Source organism: Equus caballus, chromosome 5 (genome assembly GCF_041296265.1).
Source record: "Equus caballus isolate H_3958 breed thoroughbred chromosome 5, TB-T2T, whole genome shotgun sequence".
In the NCBI taxonomy this organism is placed as follows: Eukaryota; Metazoa; Chordata; class Mammalia; order Perissodactyla; family Equidae; genus Equus; species Equus caballus.
The window spans coordinates 44,223,057-44,232,088 of record NC_091688.1 but is presented as its reverse complement, the minus strand read 5'-3'; positions in this window follow the sequence as shown (position 1 = coordinate 44,232,088).

Sequence of the window (9,032 nt, the reverse complement as noted above, 5' to 3'; positions counted from 1 at the left end):
TGCAAAGTTGTGGATGTTTTCAGTGTAGGCATTTCTTCTATTGAATTAAAACTGCCAGTTGTCAACTAAAGGTCCCAGTTTTTACTTCACTAGAATAAAGCCTGTTCTAAAGGTCAGAACTGTGCAAAGGTGGAATTGTAATGGTGATGATGATGATGATATTTGGGCAGGTTCTGAATGGTCAAACTGATTTAATATGGCAATTTAAAGGTTTTGCCCCACCTTCTGTATTTGGCTGCCCTAGAAGACTAGAATGTAAATATTCCCTCACCTCTTGTGAAAGTTTAAGTGAAACTTCCTCAAAGACTGGGGAATCGGTTTTTTTGGTTGATTCAGTCTCTGGGTCTAATTAAAAATATTTGAGTTAGTTGCCAACATTCAACAAGAGGGAGTTTGGTACAAAGCAGAAGGTCAAGGATCTCCAGATAAGTGGAAAGATCTGACAAGAATGCAGCTTCATTCTTGCACAGCGGCAGTTGGTGGAGCTGGTACCTTTGCCTGCCTGCTGCCACAGGCCTCCCTTGGTGCCCGGCATGCCCTCATTCCCTTTGCCAGCTTCTGGTTGTGATACTTGATTTGGAAGATGAGACTTGAGGAGGAGACAGGAGAGGAAAGAGTAATCTTAAAAAGGGTAGTTGGCAGCTGGCCCCATGGCCTAGTGGTTAAGTTCAGTGCACTTTGCTTCAGCAGCCCGGGTTTGGTTCCCAGGTGCAGACTTACACCACTCGTCAGTGGCCATGCTGTAGAGGAGACCCACATACAAAACAGAGGAAGATTGGCACAGATGTTAGCTCAGGGTGAATCTTCCTCAGCAAAAAAAAAAAAAAAAAAAAAAAAAAAAAACAATAAAGGGTAGATGGGCTGAAGAGGAGTCTGAGGAAAGGGGAACGGGGAGAAGGAGGGGCTCCCCAGGCAAACCTGGGATTTGCATCTGGGTCCTCCTGACTCCAGATCCCAAGCTTCCAATGCTGGGATTTACTGTCCACCTGTGATGATAAAATTGGACACAGAAGTGCATGAAAGTGTGATGGAGTAAGAGCCAGGCCATGGAGAGAGATCCTGGAGAAGGCCGAGGTGGAACAGACATTTCTTTTATCATTGACTTAAGGCTGGAGTTTTCAAACTTGAATTTTGAAACTTTATATTTTATAAAGAATGATACCCCCATCAAGAAATTGATACAGTTTGAATAATAAGGCCAAATTTGATAGTGGTATATCATTAGCGTCCCTTTTAAGATCGGAAAAAAAAAACCCAAAACGCAACCACCTCTGAAACAATGACAAGGAAGTAATAGTATAAAGGACTGGGGATGGATGTTATAGAGTTGTAGCTGATTGTCTCTAATGGTATATTAGCTGAGTCAGGAATACAAATAAGTTTCCTGTGTAAGGAGACAACACCTGGGCCAATGATTCCCTCTGAAGTACCTCATTGTTCTCAGAAAAAAATAAATCCACCACCGCACGTAAGGATAGGTGTGACAGAAGGAAATGTCCCACAAACAGGATTCAGGAATGATATCCACTTCACCCAAATCTAAAACACGAAAAAAAACCCACTTCCATAAAGTCACCCAAGTCTTCAATCCATTTGTGACATGCACCACAAACTTTCCTGAGTTTCTGAAGAACTCTAGAGTTAAAAGACTCTGAACTAGCGCTCTTCTAACTGAGCCTCAGCAGAAGCGCCACTTTTACTCCTCTTTGCTCTCGCCTTGTCTCCATTTCATGCGTTCTCCCCAAACACAATCTTCACACTGGGGACGTGCCTTGGATTCAATCATTTGCTAGAACAGCTCACAGAACTGAGGGAAACAGTTATATTTACCAGTTCATTATATTTTGAAGGATGTGATCAAGGATACAGATGAAGAGCCAGATGAAGGGATACCTAGGGGGAGTCTGGGCGTGTCCTGAGCTCAGGTGCTTCTGTCCCCATGGAGCTGGGGTGGGCCAATCTGGAAGCTCTCCAAACCAGTACTTTTGGGATTTTTATGGAGACTTCATCACGTAGGCACGATGGATCATTAGCTCAATCTCCGTTCTTCTCCCCTTCCTGAAGGATGGAAGGTGAGGCTGAAAATCCCAAGCTTTGCGTCATGGCTTGGTCTTTCTGGTAACCAGCCGCCATCCAGGAGCACACCCAGAGTTGCCTCATTAGAACAAAGACACTCCTATCACCCAAGAAATTCCAAGAGATTTAGGATCTCTGTGTCAGAAGCCTATATATATATATATATATATATATATTTATTTATTATTTCACGAGGGTGTTACTCCCCTACTCAGGCAACAAGAGATACAGATCCCACGGATGTACAATCTACAAAGAGAGTCGGGCCATGCAGGACTGCCACGTGGCTCTTGGGGAAGGGAACAAGGATTTCCCCTCAGTAGCTGGGGTTCAGCTACTGACTCTTCTGGGAGGACAGCCCCTGCCTCCCGCTGGGGAAACCCTCCCGGGATCAGCTCCCAGGCTTCAGGGTCCCCTAGGGAGTCCCTGCTTCTCCTCATTCCCCTTCCCTCAGACTCCTCTTCAGTCCATCTACCCTTTTTCTTTTTTTTTTTCTGAGGAAGATTCATGTGCCATGACACGTGCCATGTCAGCACACTTTCAAGCCCACAAGACACAGCAATGTGTTAAGCATTTGGAGCTTAAATATTAAACAAGTACAGCTATAGTCAAGGAACTTATAAGTCAACGGAAGATAAGCTCAGCATATAATCAATGTAGAGGTACCTTGTGAGTTAACACAGCAAAACCTTTTTCCAAGAAAAGTAGCCATTTCTGGTTGATGTATCGCCCTCTTTCTGTCTCCAGTAGTGGAATCTTCTCAAGCAGGCAGAGGGACAGGTGGCACCAAATCACCATTCTTGTCACCCCTTCCACCCACATACCCACCCCCTTTAACTACTGATATGTGGAGCCTAGAGAGTCAGTAGGTACAGAGGTGGAGGGGTAATTTGCATAAGGATCCTGGGGTGTTTCTAAGATTCAAAGTTTTGTAATCATGTCTGGAAGTACCCAGGTGGCATGGGTGGAGGTGCAATGGGAGGGAGGAGGGAGAAAGAGTCAGGAGCAGAGGACAAGAGTCGGAAGGGGAAGGGGTTTGTGAAGTCAGGGTCATGAAGTTCCAAAACTGGCCCCTTTCAGCCCTTTGGATGACAGAATCTGCATGCCAGAGGTGGCCATGTGTGTAACCACAGCTGAAGAACTGTGTCTGTCAGTAGAGCGCTGTAGCAGTGGGAACCCAGGTCCACCTAGTGCAAGTACCTGGAGGTGAGCCTCACTCTTGGAAGAGGAACTTCCTCTTCTCACCCGACACCCAAGAAAGTGTTGGTGGCTCTCATCATGGAAGCAAGGGTGTGCCTAGGTGGCCATAGCAACTAGGGAAGAAAGGCAAGATCAGGAGAGGACATGTCTCAGTTACCACAGTGGACTAAGAGTACCCTGGAGACATAGCAGAACGCCAGTCACAGAGACTGGGTCCCTCAGCACCCCTCCCCTGCAGTTTTCCACGTTAGGAACCAGGGCTGCCTCCTTGGTCCTCAGTGACTCCTGGCTTCTTGGACTTCCTGCGGCAGGACAGTAGAAGCAACCCTGGGGTGGGGGAAGATAGGACTCACTTGCCTCTACAGGCTGGGGGTAACTTTTGCAGCTCGTGTGTTGAACTTGGGGCACATTCTGTTAGACCAGTATTCACATTTGAATGGTGTGTGCACAGTTACGAATGACATTAATGACAATGAGGGTCCCAGCTGGCTCCCCCTGGGAACAGGCGGCCAGCCTTGAGCTGTGGCAGTTCACTTACCTCCTGTAAGCGCTTTCATGCCCTCAGCCTTGTGCTTCCAGAACATGGCAATCTAGCCAGATGCAGAAGGGGAGTGGGAAGGAAGAGGGCCAAAAGCTGAGGGCTGTCAACTTCCAGGCGGCAGTAATTTACATTGCCTGTAAAGAATCTTTTTTTTTTTTTTTTTGAGGAAGATTAGCCTGAGCTAACATCTGCTGCCAATCCTGCTCCTTTTGCTGAGGGAGACTGGCCCTGAGCTAACATATCTGCTCATCTTCCTCTACTTTGTATGTGGGACGCCTGCTACAGCATGGCTTGCCAAGTGGTGCCATGTCCGCACCCGGGATCTGAACTGGAGAACCCCGGGCCACCAAAGTGGAACTTGCAAACTTAATCGCTGCGCCACCCAGCCCCTAAAGAATCTTCTCGATGAGCACGTGTGCAACAGATTTTAACGCAAAGCTTTTGCCCTCCTCAGCTGATGGTGTCTTGAGTTATCACACGGGAAAAGCAGTGTTAGGACGTGCAGAGGCTGTTTATGAAGAGGCTGTATCCATTCGTGAGAGAAACGCACACGAATTGGCCCACAGGGCTTCTCTAGGGTGGTTCAAGCCTACTGACATACAAGTATTGTGAAAAAAGTGATACCTATTACTTAAAATTACAGTTTTCCAAGTATTGTGTAAACACGTTATTTGCCTCACCTCCTTTAGTGCTTAGATGCTATCGATGGTCTTATTTTATGGGTGAGCAAACTGTGTGAGGTTGAGTAAATTTTCCCAAATCACAGAGCCACCCCGTGAGGTGGGGGCTCTTCTACATTGGTCGTATGCTGAGCTTATCTCTCGTTGGCTTATAAATTCCTTGACTACAGCTGTACTTTAATATTTAAGCTCCAAATGCTCAACACGTTGCTGTGTCTTGTGGGCTCGAGAGTGTGCTGACATGGCTCCAAACCAATGTGGGTGAAGATAAGAGTGACAATTACAAAAAATACGTATTTTATATTCATTTACTCACTTAATCTTCAATGACAATCCTAGGAAATAGGGACTAATACTACCTCCATTTTACAGCTGAGGAAATGGGGTTGCTCAGAGACTACCTAACTTGCCCAATGGCACACACTCAGGACTTGAACCCAGGCCATCTAGCAGCTTAAAGTAACATTTATTATTTCACTCATTTCTGAGAGTCAAGAATCTAGGAATGTGTTAAGTGGGTGGTTCTAAGCCAGTGTCTCTCAGGAGGTTGCAGTCAGTGGGTGGCTGGGGCTGCGTTCTCTGAAGACTTGGCTGGTGCTGGAAACTTCACTTCCTCCCCACGTGGGCCTCTCCATAGGGCTGCTCTCGACATGACTTCCCTCCAAGTGAACGGTCAGACAGAGGGACAGAGAAAGAGAACCCAAGATGGAAGACTTCGATTTGTTTGAAGTGAATCATGAAGTCCAGCCTACACTCAAGGGGAGGGGAATTAAGCTCCACCTCTTGAGGGGAGGAGCATCAAAGAATTTGTGAACTTAAAAACCTCACATGCCCTAACTCAGGGGTGGACGCAAACTATGGCCTGTGGGCCAACCAGCTGTTCACATAAGTTGTTCTTTTTTCCTTCAGGAAGATTAGCCCTGAGCTAACATCTGCCAATCTTCCTCTTTTTGCTGAGGAAGAGTGGCCCTAAGCTAACATCCGTGCCCATCTTCCTCTACTTTATATGTGGGACGCCTGCCACAGCATGGCTTGACAAGCGGTGCCATGTCCGCACCGAGGATCTGAACCGGCAAAACCACGGGCTGCCGGAGTGGAATGTGCGAACTTAACCACTGCAGCATTGTGCTGGCCCTAAAGTTGTTTTTTGGGAACTCAGCCATGCCGATCCTTATGTATTACCTGTGGCTGCTTTTGTGCTACGATGTCACAGCTGAGTATCATGACAGAGCCTGTACGACCTGCAGGCCTAAAATATTTATCATCTGGGCTTTTAAGATAAAGTTTGCTAACCTCTGTCCTGTTTAAACAACAGAATTGACTAGATCGAATTGTGTAAAGGTGTTAAACAAACAAACAAAAGACCAGTTTGTTCCTATTCTGCATTTCCTTCTTTCACGGAAAGGGTTTAGGTAGTTTGAAGAATTTGAGGTTAAGACGTCAATGAGAAAACTTTCTGGTTTCTTATTAGTTTTTTAGATAATTAGGCAATTAGGTAAGATTCAGGTCGTAGTACTGAAAGGTTTTTGAGAGTTAAATATAAGTGGAACGAATTTGTAAAAGTCCTGCTAGTCAGAATGGATGTAGTTTAGGAAGAACCGGGCTGAAAAGGAATGGAAGAAAACGAAAACTTTTCAGTCTCTTGCTTGGGCAGTTTTAATTTCTTCTAAGCAGAAAAATAAACAAGATTTACAAAGTAAACACGTCACAAACACAAGATTGATGCATTTCCCAGCCCACTTAAATTTTTAATAATTAAAATAACTCTTATTTTATTTAGTGTCAATACAAATTGTATTTTTGCTTTCACTAGAAAAACCTTAATAATATTTTACGTGAGACCAATGAAATGGAATTGTTTTATCCTTGTAACACAACTGACAGAGGACTTCTGGCTGTACAAGTGACAGTTCTGTGCTTGCTTGCACTCTTGTGTTTGCTTGTACTTGCATTTTGAGGATTATCTGTGTTTTTAAAAACAGCTTTAAGGGCCTGCCCAGTGGTGCAGTGGTTAAGTGCCCACGTTCCGCTTCGGCGGCCCAGGGTTAGCAGGCCTGGATCCCGGGTGCGGACATGGCACCGCTTGGCACGCCATGCTGTGGCAGGCGTCCCACATATAAAGTAGAGGAAGATGGGCATGGATGTTAGCTCAGGGCCAGTCTTCCTCCCTCAGCAAACAGAGGAGGATTGGCAGCAGATGTTAGCGCAGGGCTAATTTTCCTCAAAAAGAAAAATAAATAAATAAATAAAAACAGCTTTATTGAGTTAAAATTTATGTAACATAAAATTCACACATTTAAAATGTACCATTTAATGTTTTTTTTGCATATTACATTAAATTTTAAAAGTTATGGTAAAAATATATATAATATAAAACTAGTTATTTTAACCACTTTCAAGTGTACAATTCAGTGGCATTAATACATTCACAATATTGTGTAACCATCACCACTATCTTTTCCAAAACTTTTTCATCATCCCAAACAACTTCTGTACTTATTAAACAATAACTCCCCATCTCTCCCTCTTCTCAGCCCCTGGTAACTTCTAATCTACTTTATGTCCTTATGAATCTTCCTATTTTAGATATTTCATACAAGTGGAATCATACAATATCTGTCCTTTTGTGTCTGGCTTATTATGTTTTCAAGGTTCATCCATGTTGTAGCATGTGTCAGAATTTCCTTCCTTTAATGGCTGAATAATATTCTATTGTATGCATATACCACATTTTGTTTAGCCATTCATCTGTTGACGGGTTGTTTCCCAAGTGTTAATAATGTTGCAATTTTGGCTATTGTTAATAATGTTGCAATGAACATTGGCATACAAGTATCTGTTTGAGTCCCACTTTTCAATTCCTTTGGGTATATACCTATGAGTGTCATTGCTGGATCAAATGTTAACTTTATGTTTAGCTTTGTTTTCCTTTTTTTGAGGAAGATTAGCCCTGAGTTAACATCTGCCGCCAACCCTTCTCTTTTTGCTGAGGAAGATTGGCTCTGAGCTAACATCTGTGCCCACCTTCCTCTATTTTGTATGTGGGATGCCTGCCACAGCATGGCTTAATAAGCAGTGCGTAGGTCTGCCCCCGGGATCTAAACGGGTGAACCCTGGGCTGACAAAGTGCAGCACAAGAACTTAACCGATACGCCACCGGGCCATCCCCCTATGTTTTACTTTTTGAGGAACTGCCAAACTATTTTCCATAGCAGCTGCACCATTTTATATTCTGACCAGCAAAGTATAAGGGTTCCCATTTCTCCACATTCTCACTTACATTTACTTTCCATTAAAAAAAATGACAGTCATCTTAGTGAAGGTGAAGTGGTATTTCATTGTGGTTTTGATGTGTATTTCCTTAATGATCAATGATGTTGAACGTCTTTTCACGTACTTCTTGGCAATTTGTATATCTCCTTTGGAGAAATGTCTATTCAATTCCTTTGCTCATTTTTAGATTGGGTTCTCTTTTTGTTGAGTTTTAAGAATTCTTTATATATTCTGGATACTAAGCCCTTATCGGATATATGATTTGCAAATATTTCCTCCCATTCTGTAGGTTGTCTTTTCACTTCCTTGATAACGTTTTTAATGTACAAAAGGTTTTAATTATTATGAAGTCTTTACTCTTCCACTTTACTGAATTCATTTATTAGCTCTTGTAGTTTTTTGGTGGATTCTTTGGGATTCACTATACATAGAATCATGTCAGGTGCAAACAGTTTTACTTCTTCTTTTCCACCATGGATGCCTTTTCTCTCTTTCTCCTGCTCAATTGCTCGTCTAGGGTGACCAGTACTATGTTGAATGGCAGCAGTGAAAGTGTGCATCCTTGTTTTGTTGCTGATATTAGGGGGAAAGTTTTCAGTTTTCATCATCTCCTCCTCGAGTATGACACTAGCTGCGGGCTTTTCATAGACGCTCTTTATGTCAAGGTTTTTTTCTATTCCTAGGTTTCTGAGTGTTGCTGTCATGAAAGCGTATTGGATTTCGTCAAAAGCCTTTTCTGCGTTGAGGTGGTCACGTGGTTTTATTCCTTTGTTCTATTAATGTGGTGTATTATATTGATTGGGTTTCTTATGTTGTATTACCTTTGTATTTCTGGGATAAACTCCACTTGGTCATGGTCTGTAATCTTTTAAATGTGCTGTTAGATTCAGTTTGCTAGTATCTTGTTGAGGAATTTTCCATCTATATTCATAAAGGATATTGGTCTGTAGTTTTTCTTCCTTGTAATATCTTTGTCTGCTGTCCACTTAATTTTATATCCATAATTAAGATGAGGAATAAGCCAGTTCTCTAACTTTGAACTGGTATAGCAGTGCCAGACCAAGAATACTATCAAGAATCAAAAGATTATATTTTCTTTTATTTTTTGTTTGGTAAAGAAGAGTGGCCCTGAGCTAACATCTGTTGTCAATCTTCCTCTTTTTGCTTGAGGAAGATTGTCCCTAAGCTAATATCTGTTCTGACCTTCTGTTTTGTATATGGGATGCTGCCACAGCGTAGCTTGTTGAGTGGTGTGTAGGTCC